A 17093-nucleotide genomic window follows, 5' to 3' on the forward strand; every position below is an offset into this window, starting at 1 on the left:
GAGCTAATGTCTGTGCTGTCCCCAGAGTGGCCAGGGAAGAAACATCGAGTAACATGATTACTACAACAGTAATAATAACAGCAACGACACTGACAGCCATGCATGGTAGTGAAGGCAAGAGCGGAGGGGCTGGCTCCAGGCCAGGGCTGTGGTTAGTGCCCCAGGGATGGTCGTGGGGCTTGAAGACAGCAGGTCTAGGCTGTTCATGCTCAGCTCTGTCTCCCAGTTTTCCTGCATTACATAAGAAGCCTTCTGGACAAATCAATAAATCCTTTCCACTCTAGCCCAGAGGTTGGACTGGATATGGTATGGGCTTGTGCCCATCTGGGGGCATGTAGGGAGGTCCTAGAGAGGGAGGCCTGGGCTCCATTTGTCCTGTATGTCACTCGCTCATTCAGAACTCCTCCCACTGCAGGCCTGTCCCCACTCTTGAGTGATGACTTGAGCCAGGGCGCAGGGGGCAATTGCCTTGTAAGAACTCTCTCCATGGCTTAATCTGACGGCCACAGTGGACCACATCCAGACCCCAGATTTAGGACTAGGTTTCATAATGAGATAGTATCTTTACTGTCCAGAACTGGTATGGATGCTTACATCACATGGTGTTATTATAGTGCAGTGGCTAAGGACCACCTGGGTTCGAATTCTGACCTTGTCGAGTATAAACTATGTGACCTTGGGTAAATTTCCTAACCTCTCTGCGCCTCAGCTTTCTCATTGGGAAGTAGAGATAATAAAAGTAACTTCATTGCTTCTCGGCCTTTTGGCTATGATCAAGTGTAGTATCTGTTCTTATCAGTTTAATATCTGATACCTCCTCTATCTGAGGACAATATATTAAATAGAATTTTGGAACTAGGAGATGGAATAGGAGCTTGCTCCAACCACTCCACACATTGACCTGGTATTTCAGTACTTCCAGTTACAGTGCCCCCCCAAAAAAAAGAAAGAAAAGAAAAAGTAACTTCATAGTGTTGCTATCCAGGCTTATAATAGTACGTGGCATGTGAAAAACCCACAACATCAGCTCTTATGTAGTTATTACTTCAATTGTTATAACTCCCACCCTTGGGGTCTGTTATATATTGAATTGTATCTTCCAAAAAGATGCTGATGTTCTAACTCATTGTACCTGTGATCTTATCTGGAAATAGGGTCTTTGCAGATGATCAAGTTATGTGGGGTCACTAGGGAAAATCCTAATCCGATATGACTGGTGTCCTTATGAAAAAGGGGAAATTTGGACCCAGTGATAGACATGCACTGGGAGAAGACAGCAGGCAGACACAGGGAAAGTGCCATCCGCACACCAAGGAATGGCTCAAGCCACCTGAAGCCAGGAGAGAGGCCTGGGACAGAGTCTCCCTTATAACCCTCAGAGGAACCAACCCTGCTCACAACTTGACTTTGGACCAATGGGCTCCAGGACTGTGAGACAATACATTTCTATTGTTTGAGGCCCCGAGTTTGTGGTACTTGGTTAAGGCAGTCCTAGGAAGAGAATGCAGCATCTGATGGGCTTGTGGCCCACTGTCTCCCACTGCCACCCTGAGCTGCTTGCCAGGGGAGAATGAGGGTGGGACAGAGCAGGCCAATATCTGGGGCCTTCTGTTAGGCTTTGGCTGGTTGTGGGCCTCTGCCATCGGTCCCGGAAGATCCAGGCTTTTGGGCAGGCAGGTAAATGTTGCTGGAGCTGTCTGCTGGACCTGGGGCACAGGTCACTGCACGCCCTGCCTCCTGCCCCTTGCCTCCCCTTCTTTGAGCACTGCCCACCTCACCTGTGCTCCAGGCAGGAGGAAATGGAGAGAGAAGATAATAAATTCCTGCAGAGAACAGGCCAGCATGCGGTTTGGACCTGAACATCTCTGCCCGTCTCCTTGCCTGTCTCCGGGCCTTAACAGTGATCTCTAGGCAGGAAATGGGCTGCCTGTGTGCAGTGTATCTGTGTGTCTGTGCATGTGTGTGAGCGCATATATAGAGAATGTCCTTCATTAGCTGCTGTGGGACTCGTGACCATGACTCATAAATGAATAATCAAACTGCCTGGACAGAGGAGACCTGTGCCTTGGGTGGGCGATGCCAGCTCCTGCTGCAGCAGCCAGCACCGAGGTCCTCTGCTGTACACCTTGGCAGTCCGCCCCTGCCTTCTCCCTCCAAAGAACGGAGTGTTCAGTGTCATTTGAGGGAAGAGATTGGTTTTGCCCTCTGTCTGCACTGCATAGGATCCAGTGATGAGGAAAGTGCTGGCCTCGCCCACTGGGAACTTGTCATTTGTACAGGGTAGAGGGGTAGGTGGGTGTCTAAGACAAGCACACAAATAATTGAATCCCAGAGGAATAAAATAAGGATCATGGAGAAGTGCAAGCTGAGAGTCAGGAGTGGGTGAGGGCCTCAGGAGGAGACGCAGCCCAGCAGCAGCTGGAGGTGTCTGGGGCAGGAGGAACCTAGGGAGGAAGGCAATGCGGCCATCGCTGGGGGCAGTGCAGAAGCAAAGGCCTGGCAGCTGGAGCACACAGGGCATGTCTGGGCACAGGGGCTTCCCAGGGACCCAAGGGCATGGTGCTCCCTGGGGCAGGCAGGAGACAAGGTGGAAACTTATGCATCAGGGTGGCCTTGAATGCTGACGGGAGCACTGTCTGTATAATGTAGCTATCAGAGGGGATCCTTTGAGGGCACAGTGCGTGGTTTGGACTGCACCTTAGAAGGGGGTGCGACCGAGAGTTTGTGGGGTGGGGTGCCTGTGGCGGAGCACCCTGGGAAGAGGCTGAAGCCCATTTGGGAGTGAGGATGGGGCCTGAGGTGGATGAGGACATAATGGGAGTGGGAAGAATGGGTGAAGAGAGACATTTCTCTTCAAAAACGGACAGGATTTAGCAAGCAAGGAATAGGAGGCATGGAAGATGAGCTGGGTGAAGGGACAGTGTCATTCAAAATGAAGTAGGTGGGACATGCTCCCCTGGCCTGTGGGCTTGTGGAAGGAAGGGGCTGGTTTGCCCTCTGCCTGCACTTGGGGTCAGACCTGGAGCCTCTGATGTGGGGGGAGGGCAGGTCCCTGGGGAATCTTGATGGCGCTAGGGGGATGAAGAGCCCTCTCTGTGGTGCCTGGGACAGTGGGTGCACAGACCAGGTGGTAAGATGGGATCCTTGGGTGAACATGTGGCACTGGCCATCCCAGGAGCGAATGGCCAGCATGGGGTGCAGCTCCTGGGGCCCTGGCTGCTTTGTAACTCAGACCTGCTCATGGGGGTTGTGGTCAGGGCTCCCCAGGGAAATGAGGCTGTCTCCTGCTCACAAAAGGGTTGGTAACAATGGCTGGTCCAGGGCCTTCCAGGCTGGCGGGCCACTCTGCATCTTCCTCCAGCATATTGCAGGCATCTTGAGCTGTTGTAACCTGCACGTCTTCGCACGTCTTCATTTGTATCATTTTCTGAGTTTTGCTTTATAGAATTCTAGAATGTCAGAGGTGGAAGGAACTTGAGCTATCATCTCCAACATTCTCATTTCCAGTGGAACGAAGGAGGCCCAGAGAGGTGAGGTGACCACCCAAGGTCACAGGGCTAGTCATGGCTGATTTGGACCTTTCTAAATTGATTGGGATTTAGGCCTGTCTTCTGACTTGAGACACTGGCCAGTTTCCTACATCACTTCCTTCATTTGTGAATTTCTGGCCTCTTCAAAGTCTGAAGTTGCCCTGCCTGTCCATCTCTGGCACTCAGCAAAATGTAATTTGATAAAAATGTATTGCCTGAATGGAAGAAGAACAATGTCCAGCACACACAGGTATTCACTCCCTTGGGGAGAGGCAGGGGCAAGAGTTAAGGGAATGTCTCTCTGGAGGTCTGGCTCTGCAGGGCCTGTGAGGGACAAGGGCTCATGGCTTTGGCTGGCTTGGCCAATCGGGTGATTGTTTCCCTCACTGCCTTGGTGGGGAGCCCAAGAAGAGGCCAAGGAGAGGGTGGGGGCTTCTCATTGGTACCAACTCCTTTTCTTCCCTAGAAACACAGACCCACCTGTGGCCTTTCCTGTGCCAGATCATGCATGATAGTGTGGGGGAGTGGGACCACCCTATACCTTCGGGGGTGCCGGGAAATCAGGGGCACCTGAACCAGGCAGGTCTGCTTATTGGGTCAGATGGGACTGCAGTGCACTATCTCTCTGAGGGGAAGGGTTAGTCAGTTTGGGCTGCCATGACAAAACACCACAGACTGGGTGGCTTAACAGCAGACATCTGTTTTCTCACAGCTCTAGAGGCTGAAGTCCAAGATCAAGGTGCCAATAGATGGGATTCCTGGTGAGAATTCTCCTGGCATGCAGATGGCTGCCTTCTCACCCGGTTCTCACGTGGCCTTTCCTCTGTGTGTGGAGCTTAGAGAAGGAGAGAGAGAGAAAGAGAGAGAGAGAAAGAGAGAGAGAGAGAGAGAGAGAGAGAGAGAGAGAGAGAGAGAGAGAGATCTGGTGTCTCTTCCTCTCCTTATAAGGGCACCAGCCCTATCAGATGAGGGCCCCACTCTTATGACCTCATTTAATCTAATTACCTCCCCAAGACCCCAGTCTCCAAATACAGTCACATTGGGGGTTAAGGCTTCAACCTATCAATCTGGGGGGACACAATTCTGTCCATTACAAAGAGTGCTTGTGAACGAGAGCTGTGGGTTCGCCTCTTCCTCAGTGTCAGGGTGCCCTGTCTGGGCATGTGAAAGGCCTGTCTGGTAGGGAATTAGCTCAAAGTCTCAAAGTCTCTACAAGTTTCTGGGTGAGAAGCGTCATGTTCCACCGTTTACCTTGGATGAGACGGCAGAGTCCGAGTGTCCCTCGTGCCCCAGAGCTTCCTCACCTCTTTCCCAGTGAACTCAGGGCCAGTGAGGGCTTCTGGGATCTTGGCGGGGCTGTTCCCCTGTGGGGAAGCCTGGTGTCTTCCCCAGTTCAGCTGCACAAAACGTTCCGGTTATAAAGGTTCCAGAGAAGGAGTCTTGAGCTCCTTTTCAGGAGAAGGCTGGGAGTGAGTCTTGAGGAATGGAGTGTCAGAGAGGGCGCTGTGGGGTGGAGGTGACCACGCACAGGGCAGCAGGGCCTGGAGGAGAAGCCGCCCTCCGTGGATGACCCCCCCCCCCGTCCCTTCCGGCCCCCCCCCACTGTCTTCCCCCGCCCCTCCATCTCCCTGGGTCTGCAGCCTCCCTGGGCCCCTCACCTGGACCTCGCATCCTTACTCCCGGCCCTGGGCGGGGTCTTTGTTTGAAATTTCAAACTACCAAACATTTCTGAGTAGAGAGAATAATGCACTCCCATATGCCCATCATTCACATTCAACAAGTGTCAGGATTTTTGCCACATTTATTTCCTTTATTCTTCTTCTCTTCCTGGAGTGTATAAAAACAAATTCGAAACATTATCTCCATTCCGCCTCTATATACTTAGTATGTGTTTCTGAAAAAAACAGAAAAAAACCTGCCCCAAATTTGATCTCTGTCTCTGTGCCATCCCAGGTGTCAGCCATGGCCTTCTGCTGGGCTTCTTCACTGTGACCTTTTCCCAAGGGTGTGGTGTTCAGGTAAATAAAAGATAAGTTAAAAAGAGAAATGGTGTAGTAGGAAGGTCCACCAAGCTGAACCCGGAGTCCCGGGTTTTGTAATTAGGCCACGTTCTCCCTGGTTGGAGCTCCTCCCTGAGGCCACAGTGGCGCTGTGGGACATTCCAGCCGTGCTCTCTGGTCACAGGAAAAGTAATCATTTTCTAATGGGTCCTGCAGACTCTGAAGAGAGGCTCATTAGCCCTCCCAGGGGCCGCTGTCAGCCCCGGAAGGACAAGCGGCCCTGCTCAGAGAGTATCTAGGACGCTTTATGTTGTACCATAGAGACCTCCCCGGGGCTGTGGTGGGAAGTGCCACGACCCGCGGGACAGCAGCACCCGGACACGCAGTGTGGAGGCCGGGCAGGAGGCCGGTCGGGGCTCCGTCCAGGACTGGTTCCTCCCTGTCCCCCGGTCTCCAGCTGAGCCAAAGGAAGTTTAATGATTCTGTCTCATTCCTCTCTGACAAATGAATTTCTCTCCCTCTCTTGGCAACCTAAGCTGTGTTTACAGAAAATATCAGAGTCTAGAATAAACAGTTCCTGTCAGACTCGAGAGCCAGCAGGGACCGTGGGAGAACCTGTGGCTGGTGACCGGGTGGGGGCTGCAGGCCCTGCTGCAGCTCACCCCTCGGCTCTTCTCTCTGGGGCAGAGGCAGGTGCCATGGAAGCTGTGGAGTCATGCAGCCCCGCATTCAAATCCTGCTTCCCACGCTGACCACCTCTTCAGCCTTGGGCAGGTTACTTAGGCTCACAGAACCTCAGTTGCCTCTCTGTAAATCCCTGGAAGGGTTGCTTTAAGAGTGAGTTGTCAGGTTAAGCCCCCACTCAGAACTGGCACTCAGAAACGCTGCTTCCTCTCGCCCGTGACTGAGAACTCCCACGTCCCTCTGGCATTCGGTACTGGACACAGGGCATTATCGGCAAAGCAGATCACTGGCAAATAAACAAATCGTTGTTGGTTGTTTCCCAGGAGCACCACACATGACCTTACTGGTGTGTCAGTGAAGTAGGAACTATTATCATCTCCATTTTACAGGTTAGAAAAATGAGGCTCAGATTGATGAGACTTATACAAAGTTGCACAGTAAGTGTGGAGGTGGCACTGGGGGGTGGCCCATGCCAGTGGGTGGATCAGTGTGAAGTGGCTGCTGGGCTGGGGTTGTTCTCCTGGAGCAGGGGAGGCTGGGTGGGAGGGGCATGGATGAGAAGTGCAGGCCTACAAAGTCAGCCTTCATTCATGCATCCTGGGCAGATGCCCCAGAAGTTTGTCTCTTTAGCACACAACATACTGTCTGGACCACCTAATCAATCTCTCTCTCCCCTTTGAGTTTTGTTTTGTTTGCATCAGAGCTGGGAGGGATATATCTTCCCTGAGCTCCAAGAGGAGGTAAGTGCCTGGAGGTGAAATGACTTGCCCTGGGGCACACCGTCTATGGTGGGGCTGGGACGTGATCCCTGCATCGCTCTGCCCAGGGCACCAATCTGCCCCATCTCTGGTCGCCCTCGGGTCTGCCACTCCCTGTGTCTTCAGACACTGCATTTATGTCTCTTGCACCTAACACTGTGAGGCTTAATACAGACTTGTTGAACAAATCAAGGGGAAGGAGAACTGCTTTCTCTGTGCTTTCTGAGGAGAGAATAAGAAATGCTTCAGGTTGCAGCTAGAGAGATTTAGGTCAGGCTGACAGTGGCGTCAGGTAGAGCAGCTTCCTGTGGTGGCTCTGCCGTCTTGAGTCTCTGGCGAGAGCCACACTAGCTTGGGATTTGCTAGGGATGATCCTGCGGGTCCTGACACAGATTTGATGCTGACCTGGCCTCCCAACTTCAGGCCTCAGGTTTCTGCTGGGAGGCCCTCTCCAAGTACATTTTTCTGTACTTCTACATGGAAATTCTGTCTGGGACGGAGCATCTCCCGGCCTCCTCAGGCTGAGATCAGAGGCCTCCCAGGAATGGATGTTCAGCCACCCATGAGCCTGAGATCATAGCTCAGGGATCTCATTGGGGACGGGATGTGCTCCAGTCTGGGGTTAGGGTTCAGGAAATGTTACGTGTTTTAGGCACACTTAGTGCCTGCCTTCAGAAAGGCCACTGTTGAAGAAAACAGCCTGCTCCTGGGCTTGGCCCATCTGCTGCAAGGCAGGGTCTGCATCTCTTCTCCCATAAACTGACAGCATTTCCAAGATGAAAATGAGAAAACAGAACAGGGGAGGGAGGTTCATCATCTCCTGGATAACTGAGGACCCCATGTCTGCTTCTGATGCTGAGGACATCTCAAAGGGCTCTGTTACTTCTTACAAAACTCAGTTTAACCCAGAAGCAAAGTACAAGCTGGGCTGTGATGCCTGCTCTGTGAGGCTGGGCATCTGTACTGGTCAAGTGATGGTCCCCAATCGTTGTGACAGGCGTGTTCATGGACAGGGTTATTCAGGGCGTTCATTGAATGAGCACATAACCATGACTGCCCTTTTTTGTTGTTTGTTTTTAGCCTGAGGAAGGATCCAGATGTTTCTAGTTCTCCAGATGCTTTCTGTGGTAAAGTTGAAGACCAGAGATAGGAAATGAGGGATGTGGGGGATGTGGGTGCCAGAACCATCCATGTAACAGATAATTTACCCTCCATGGGGGCTCAGGTTCCTTCCATGCTGGGACCCCCACATTAAGCCCACCAACTCTCCAGCACATCCTCTTCTTAGGTTTGTTCCTAATCTCCTCTCAGAGCTCATAGCCACCATGGTGTCACTGCTGTGTCACTACCCCTAACGTATCACCCCCAGAACCAGCCCTGGCCCCTGGGGTCACAGCTGAAGGAGTGCCTGGACTTCTGGGGGATGCTGTGGTAGCCTTGTCTGGCACTCACTCAGAGTCAGAGGGGGCACACAGGGACAGTCCTATCAGGACTGTCACTTTCTTTCTCTGTCACTCTACCCTTATCTCTCCCATGCCCCCTATTTCCTAGTGAGGAGAATGCCTCCTCTAAAGGCAACCTGGTGGCAGGAATCTGAACCAAGATAGGGCACCCAGCCGGGCCCAGTACAGCCTGCGGGGAAGGTGATGTGTCTCCTGCCATGGCATCTGCCTTTTGGTCAGGAAACCTTCCTGAAGTCTATCCTCCTTCCCTCCTGTTAACTCTTCTGAGCCTCCCCTGTGTGGGGAACATTTTGTGAGTGGGGGCATTGCTGGCACCTTTAGAGAGGAAGGCAGGTGTCCTGAGCTCCTGGGTGCCGGGACAGGGCCTCAGGTTCCAAAGATCTGCTGGCCTGTTTGGGGGGATGGCGTGCTCTGGAAGGTGGGGAGTTCCGTTTGGGTGGGTTTGTACATGGGCCCACCCATTTACGGCTCTAGGGACAGGCATGCTGTGTGTGCAGAAGGGCCATGAAGGCTGCAGTGCATCCACCTGGGTCTCTGTTTTTCAGTCAACATGGGCAGAGGGCCCCACTTGGGCCTGCTCACCTGTATTGACATGTCAGCCCAGCTGTCCCATTACGGTAAGCTGTTCTTGGATGTGCATGCTGGAGCCTGAGGCCTGGGTCCCTGGCCTTCTCTGGCCTCCAGAGTGTGAGATCAGGAGCAGCTTTAACCCTGACCTTGCTTTGCTTCTGGGGCTCAGGCTGAGTCCTGGGGTGCAGAGTGGGTAGTGCTGGGCTGGTTCTCTGTGGGCCTCAGCCGAGGAATGGCACGCCGAGGAGCAGGCAGGCACTGGGATCCTGGACTGGGCTCAGGCCTTTGTCCTCTGTCTCTGCGGGGCTGGGCCAGGGTCTGTTGCCTCTGGAGTTTTCTGTCTCAGGCTGAGAACTCCCAGGACGTGGCCTCTCAGAATGCAACCAGGACAGGCCCCGAGCACCATCATCTGACTACATGGACAGAGTTGGGAGCAGGTTGGCTGGTGTCCATTTGTTCCCTGCTGATTTCAGGCTCTGCTTTCTCTTCTGAACCTGGAAGGATTCCATTCAATTTTGCAAACATCTGTTTCACTCTTATCCTTGCTCAACCCTCTGTGGGGGATCTCATGATGGACAACAGGCCCCCCTCAAAGCATACACGTGTCACCTGGAGACTCAGGCAGAATGCTAGGAGTGGGGAGAGGGGCCCACAGGGCAGAGGCGAAGAGCTGGGAAGGTCATGGAGGGCGGTTTGGTAGTGGAGGGCATATCTGACAACAAGAACATCTTGGTGTTGCTGCTGGTTCAGAGATGGGAGGCAGGATCCCTAGTGCTAAGGATTTGGGCTTTGCCTCCTTTCTGATAACTAGCCATTGAAGGTGTTTGACTAAAGGGTGGGCATGACGGTGATGAATAGTCCCTGCTCTGTCCGTGTCCCCTGCATGCCCCCCAACCTCCGGCCCTGGTCACACACACACCTGGGAGGTGGGGGTGGACCCAGGCTGCTCAGTGAGGAGGAGGAAGGGAGGAGAACTCTTCCAGGGGTGGAGCAGCCCTGGAGGGAGTCTTTGTGAGCTGTTTCCTGGGAGCTCTAGAAAAGAGACTCCCAGTCACTGATCTTTAAGGATGAGCTGTGTTCCAGCCCCATCCCGCCCCAACCCCCCATCCTCCCAGCTGGGGAGGGAGCCCTGGGGGTGGATGGGGGCCTCCTGCTGGGCAGATAGGATCTCAGGAGAGGCTGTGTGGGGAGAGCAGGGGGAGGTCCCACTGCCTCCTTCTGTCTGGGGATCTCAGGGCTCTTGGGGCCGCTGCTCCAGGAGCACAGGCCTCAGGGTGGTGAGATGGTGTGGAAAAAGCTGGGGTGGTAGCAGCAGACAGATTTATTTCGGCTCTGTCTGCTTTGGGTGTTTGCCTTTCCCAAGCCAGTGGCTAGTGAAGAGAGGGAAAGTTAATCTATATCCAGGTGATAGATTAGCTTTTCTAAGCAGAGGAAACTTTCTCAACTCAGCCAGCTGGGGCCTGGAGGCTGGGCGCGGCCAGGCCAGATAGGAGGGCCTTTCACTGGCAGTTTTCACATCATTCATTCAGGGCGTCTGTTAGGAGAGCAGGTGCCAGAGAGGCAGTACTCAAGTTGTGCAAGTGTCTGAACCATGCGGAGGGCTTGCCAGCCCCACACCCAGATTCAGGTTCACAAGGTCGGGATGGGACCCAGGAGTCTGCACCCCTAGCTAGTTCCCAGAAGCTGCTGCTAGCCCGGGAGTCCCTGCTGAGAGTTTACAGTGGCTCTTCTCTCGCCCAGCCTTGCTGTTTGGACAGGTCTGTGGTCAGGAACTAACCCTCTCCACCCGAGAAAGACACGTCCTGCCTTTAGGTCCTGGCTCAAAGGACACCTTCCCTGTGGCCACACGGAAAACTGCACGTGCAGGGCCCAGGGTCCTCTTTTTCACATTCTGCCCAACTCCCTGAGGACTGGGAGTCACTCTCACTAACCCTGGAGGCGCTTCACTCAGGCCCTGGCACCCAGAGGAGCTCGGGCTGAATGGGTCTGGTCAAACTGGGCCATTGTCCTGACTGAGCCATAATCAAAACCAGGAAATCGAGGTCCGGATTGGGAGGGCGTCTTACAGAGATCTCCCAGGCTGGTTAGGGACAGACCCAGAGCTAGCACCTGGCTTCATGGACTCCAACTATATACTGTCTGTATAGGTCATTTTACAAAAAAAAAATCCAGAAGCTTAAAACATTGGCTAGTTCTCTTGTCTTTTCTGTATGACAGAGATACGTATGTAAATGTGGTCTGCATAGCTAGGATTTTGTCTGCTGTTTTTTTAAAAAAAATTTAACACTTTGCATATTAATTTTCTTGCTGAGTGTTCAAATGAGTGGCTTTTGTATGATATCCCTACATTATCTCATTTAATTCCCCCCAAAACACAGAAGGTAAGTGTTATGACCGGTTGTGTGTGCTAGAACATCCCACGGAGGTGATGTTCCATGGTTTACATAATGTTTCCCAAGTATCGAACTCAGAATTGGTGTTTGGAATTTTCCCTATGGATTCAGGGCTTCTTGTACTATCCCAGGCCACCTCTTATATTTGTTTTATGTGCTCACTGTACAGTGTGTGTCATGGATGGATTTTCCAATCCAATTCCTGTTTTCAAATGAGATAAAATTCACATAACACAAAATCAGCCATTTAAAAGTGTACAATTCAGTAGCATTTAATACATTCACCATGCCGTGAAATCCACCGCCTCTGTCTATTCCCAAACATTTTCATCACCCCCACAGAAAACTCCAAAACCATTAGTAGTTGTTTCTAATTCTCCCCATTGCCCAGCCCCTGGCAAATGCTAGTGTGCTTCTGTCTCTATGGCTTACCTACTCTGGGTATTTCATAAAAATGGTATCGTGCAATTTGTGTCTTTTTGTGTTTGGCTTCTCTCAGCTTAATGCCTTTGAGGTTCACCCATATTATAGCATATATGAGTACATTGTTTCTTTTTATGGCTGAATAATATTCAGTTGCACCGGTATATCACATTTTGTTAATCCAATCCCATTCTTCCTGGTGAGCAGAGAAATCCAAGAGTTAGTGTTGGAACCTAAAATGTGACACTGATTTGAGAAGACGGGGATTGAGGAGAGGAACTGGTAGGTGGGCACTGTGTGGGACAGTAGGGTGTCTTGAGATGGGAGAGTTGGTGGTCACAGTTGGGGCTGGGTATGTGGTCATAAGGGATCAAGTAGGCAGAGGGGGATGATGAAGCCTGGCAGAGAGGGCAGCTGAGGGGGTGTCACATTCCTAGAAGAGAGGAGCAGTTAGTTCAGGGAAGTGTGGTGGCTGAGCTCCAAGGATGTCCCCAAGCCTGAATACGAATGGCTTCAAGCTGAGCAATTTTGATCCAAACCCAAGGGGTGACCTGGTGCCCAGATGGAAAAGATCCTCGATTTCCTGAGAAATAGCAATAGCTGTGGCTTGGCCTGCAGGGCGGGTTGGTGAGTGACAGGCTGGCTGAGGAAGGCAGAGCGTCCCTGAGAGGAGCTGACCTGGGCCAGCAGCGAAGAGGGCACAGACGGATGTGCCGAGAGCCTTTGAAGGAGCTCAGCGGGGGGGAGTCGTGGGAACGCCAGCTTGCTCTGCCCCGTTGCCCGACTGTCCTCCTCCGTCCCATCGTCCCATTGCTCACTAAACCATCGTTCATGCCATCAGAGCGATCATGAAATGGAGAAATGGAAAGGGAATAGCTCTGAGTCTCAAGAACACAATTTCAGGAGGAAGAAAATCCCTTTCCTCTCCTCCTCAAGCCTCGAACCAAAATGAAAGCACCACTTTGCTGGGCAGTGGCATCAGAAAATCATCTTGTAACTGACAGGAGAGCCCTAGGGTGAGTGTTTTAAGATGTAGGTGTTGTTATTATCTGAGTCTGTTGAGGCCCACAGAGCTGGAAAAGGTTGCCGTGGAAAAGACAGTGTGTTAGACACAGTTCCCAAGAGAAGGGGGCACGTCACTCCATGAGGGCACCACACGGGGAAACACTGGGGTGGGTCAGGAGGCAGAGTGAGGGGGAAACGTGGGCAAGGGCCTTTACTGTGGTTCCCGCGGGAAGGACCAGGCGAGGCCCGGTAAGCAGGCTGAGGACTGGCTGGGGTGGATACTTTCAGCAGGCGCTGGGGCATAGGGACTGTCCAGGTTGTCTGGGACTTGGCCCTGGGGCAAGCAGGGCAGGGGAATGGCGACCCAGGGTGTGGGAGCGTGAGAGCCTGATAAGGGGGGTGGTTGAAAGGCTCCCACACAGGCAGGAGGCAAAGGGCAAGTCATTCACTCTCTAGGAATCCACGCCAAAGCATCCGAAACACAGAAAAGCTGAACGGCGTTGGCTGGGGTGGTGGGAACACCCAGGACCTCGTTGTCATCACTGCCCTTCTTGGGCCTGGTGCTGGGGTGTCTCCCTCATTCCCTGCTGCCCTCTCTGCCTCTCACAGCTCCCTCGGGCCCTGAAGGAGAGGGCCAAGTCGGAGCTCCATCCTGTCTGCCTGGGCGGACTCTGGGTCCGAGGACCTACATTCTAAGAAGAGGCGGACTTGGAGGATGGACATGCTGCGACCTGAGGCGACTTGTGTCTGCCCGCCCATCCCTGTCAGCTCTAGGCTGAGGGAGAGCGTGTGGAGGTGGGGCTGCCACAGGCCACTGAGGGTCTGGGTCTCTTGGCCGCACAGTCAAGGCCACGGTCAGCAGCTGCAGGACGGGCCTGGGGAGTAGCCACACTGGCAGGTGACATGGCCCAGCAGCTCTCGCATGCTGGCTCCCACTGCCTGCTCTCAGGCATCTCTGTGTCATCCTAGCAGCCAGGAGGGTGGGTCTGGTTTCCTCTGTAGTAAGGAGGCAAACAGGCTCAGAGGGGGCCGAGTTAGGGGCTCAAGCCCCAGAGTAAACACATTCACCAGACCATGCTGACAAGGCTTCTCTTTGAAAGCCAATTGAAGATGTGGATGAAGAGATGGAGTGAGACAGAAATATGTCCTTCCACCATTTCCGCTTGCAGCCAAGGGGATTCGCTCCCAGACAGGTTCGCGCTCAGCCTGACTCCTCCAGGGTGCCAGGGTAGTGAGCCCTGGTTTCGTGAGTTTCCGATCGGACATGGAGATCATCTGATCTGAAAATTCCCTGGTGCTGAACTCAGAGTGGCTCTGGCGACACACTCACAGACCACAGAGCTGCCAGGAGCCCTTATCTGTCGGGGTGGAGGCTCCCACTGCTGAGCCGCCTTTCTGCCCAGGAGGCCTTGTGAGGGTTTGTCCTGGGTACAGTGCTCCTTCTCCCCAGAGTGCAGCTGGAGAGGTAGGGCGAGGCAGGAGCCAGGCACGAACACAGACGTGGGCCCGCTACCTGCCTCCTGGGCCCATCCTGCTGACCGCTCCAGAGCAGAACGTTTGGGTGGTGAGGCAAGGGCCTCTGGTACCAAAGGGCCAGAGGTACAAAGGAGGCCCTCTGCTTGACTGGCCAGCAACTCAAGGGCAGCCATGTCCATCCCTGTGTCTGGCAGGGACAGTGTTTGTTCAAGGTCCAAAGCTTGGGACGAGGGAACTGTGCCTTCATTTGGGTCTTGTATAATCAACACTGGGGTGGTGAGTCGGTGCCTGTTAACTAGCCTTTTGTGTTGCATTTAAAAGGCCCCTTCCATGGCATGCAGGTAGCAGGCCCCAGTTGGCCCAGGTGGGATTGTGGCTCAGACACCTGCTGACTGTCTGCTTCCGTTGGTGCCGTGCAATCGGCTCTAGTGCCGCATTCAGTGTCCTGGGTGGGCATCTGTTCTCCCTCACTGGATTTCAAGTTCTTTGAGGAACATGCCTGAGTCTTCCTCCTTCCTCATGAACTAACCCGACTCAAAATGTTTGCTAAGTCAGGAAGGTGAACACCTTTGTGTAGCTGACTATAATCAAAGCAGTACATAGGAAGGTGGTGAGAGAGAGAGAATCCCCTTCCCGCTGGGGGGGTCGGAGACCTCGCAGAAGAGGGGCTGTGGGTGGGTGTGGATTCCAAAGGGAGATGGGATTGAAAGCAGAAGGGATGGAAGGAGGAACATGACAAGGACACATAGGAAAGATGGGCCTGGGGTCCATGAGGCGAGGGCCCCCGGTGGGCTGGGAGGGGCCAGCCCAAGGGCTCGTGCTTCATCTCATGGGCAGAGAAAGCCATTTGGTTGCACAGGTGGGTGCTTGGGCACCCGGCAGGGATATGGAGGGTGGGTTGGAAGAAAAAGGCAGCAGCCTTAGGAGGATGGAATTAAGACCCAGTTCCTCACTGACTGGCTCCCTCGAGAGCCCTGCCCGAGGCCTCCCTGGCATTGATTTTTAGATGGTACTTACTACCATCCCTCTCACCAGCGCCAAAACCAGACTCAACTCAGGCCACTCAGGCCATAGGTGGTGGAGCCACATGGGACTCTCTGGCTCTAAATCTGCGCTCAAGATTCTGCAAAATGTGGAGCCACTGGTGAAGAAATCTTTTAATTTCATTGTCCCTCACATCAGTATTGAGAGATGCTTTCATGGTTTCCTTTTTTTCTTTTTTATGGACAGTCTTTAATTATACAATAAATACAATGTAAGTACATTTCCCTGCCAAAAAGAAAAAACTGTAGACGTGACTACAGTCACCTTTGATCGCTTTTCCCAACCACGGTCCACTGAGCCGCTCTGCCCTGGGGTGGAAGGCCTAGAAGAATCCTTGCTTGTACTACAAGGCCTCCCTTTGCTTTCCAAAATCCTGCCAGCGTTGTCAACCACACGGCCACCAGGCTTACCAGTTGTCCAGTGCTGGCAGGCAGCCAGATTTGATCCTAAGAATAGTACCGCTGGGGTGGAGCCCTGCTCTGCAGCCCCAGCATTCCACCTCTAGGTCTGGCCCAAGTCGTATATTTGGAGAGTGGAGGGTTGCCTTCCTTCCCATCGACCTTAAATGGTCCTGCTTGTGGTCCAGGCACCCCTCATGTCCCTTGATAACCAATCCTGGTTCTGCCTTCTCTGAACCCCCCATGAGCCACCTTTGTCCTCAGCCTACCTCAGCTCTTAGAGAGATGGGCACTGTGTTACCGCCCAGCTGGGCACGACACACCTGTTTCTGGTTTCCTAGCTGCCCTTCCTTAAAGCTCTCAGGGGCACCCAGTTCTAGTCTTGGAGGAGCTGGGGCACAAGCCCCCCTTTTCACTGCCCTTGTCTCTGCGGCTCTCCCCTCTGGACCTGTTCCGGCCTGGCCAGGCCTTGTCTGAGGTGTGGTCTGGGCAGGCGCTCATCGCCTGTGCATTCTGGGGAGGGGCAGGCACCATGGGGTCTCCCGGGGGTCAGCTGAGTCTCCGGAGAGGTCTCTAAGTCCCGTTCTGAGACAAGCCAGGTCTTCTAGATTGGTGTGGTCATCGCTGCTTGTCACAGCAGGGGCCTCCGAGAGCAGCCGGAAGGTTCGAGGGACATCGCCCCTGCCATGCAGAATGCCGGCCGGGGAGAGGGTCAGGACTCAGGGCGATCCCAGCTTTCTTCCCACCCTGATGAAACAGTCGTGGCGACCTTCCTACCGTTTGTTCCAGTGAAATCTTACATAGGTGTCCCTGGGCAAAACAGTTAATAGTTCGGCAAATGTCTGCCCTTTCCGTCTCGCCCACCTTGACCCCATCCACTAACTGGGCTGCAAGGAGCACAGGCTGAAAATCATCTGCTCTAGGCTGTAGGGTGGTCAGACATGTGCTTGTTTCTAATCCTAAGTGCCAATAACCACAATAATGGTCTTTTTTTTTTTTTTAAGTAGAGGGATGGGGCAGTGGGATGGTCATTCTCTGCCTGGATGTGAATTATGCTGGTCCCTGGTCTCCTGGGAGTTTGCTTCTCCTGAGCTGGAGTCCTTAGGTGCTTGGCATTTCCCTGAGCAACCCAGCCTGGCTTAGCATCTGAGTACCCCTCACCAGCTTATCTCACCCATCCAGACCTGTTGAAGCCACAAGTGCTCTTGGGGAACTTCAAATAAGGTCCCTTGTTATATTTGTTTTCCCCCCCAAAAATGATGTACATTTGGAAACAGAAAAGAGGAATAAAACATAGTCCCATCCCTTTAAATAGTCAGTATTTACATTATGGTGAATTTCTTTTGTGA

General features: G+C 53.1%; 1 protein-coding gene and 1 non-coding gene across 6 annotated transcripts in view; both read left to right on the forward strand.

Annotated features, from left to right (window-relative positions):
* Positions 1 to 17093, forward strand: part of ADCY5 (adenylate cyclase 5) — a 144438-nt gene that overhangs the window by 22220 nt on the left and 105125 nt on the right. The window lies entirely within an intron of this gene.
* Positions 748 to 938, forward strand: LOC118971512 (U2 spliceosomal RNA). The gene has a single exon (XR_005059947.1). It is a non-coding gene; the product is annotated as a U2 spliceosomal RNA (small nuclear RNA).

This window comes from Manis javanica, chromosome 3, assembly GCF_040802235.1.
Source record: "Manis javanica isolate MJ-LG chromosome 3, MJ_LKY, whole genome shotgun sequence".
Lineage (NCBI taxonomy): Eukaryota > Metazoa > Chordata > Mammalia > Pholidota > Manidae > Manis > Manis javanica.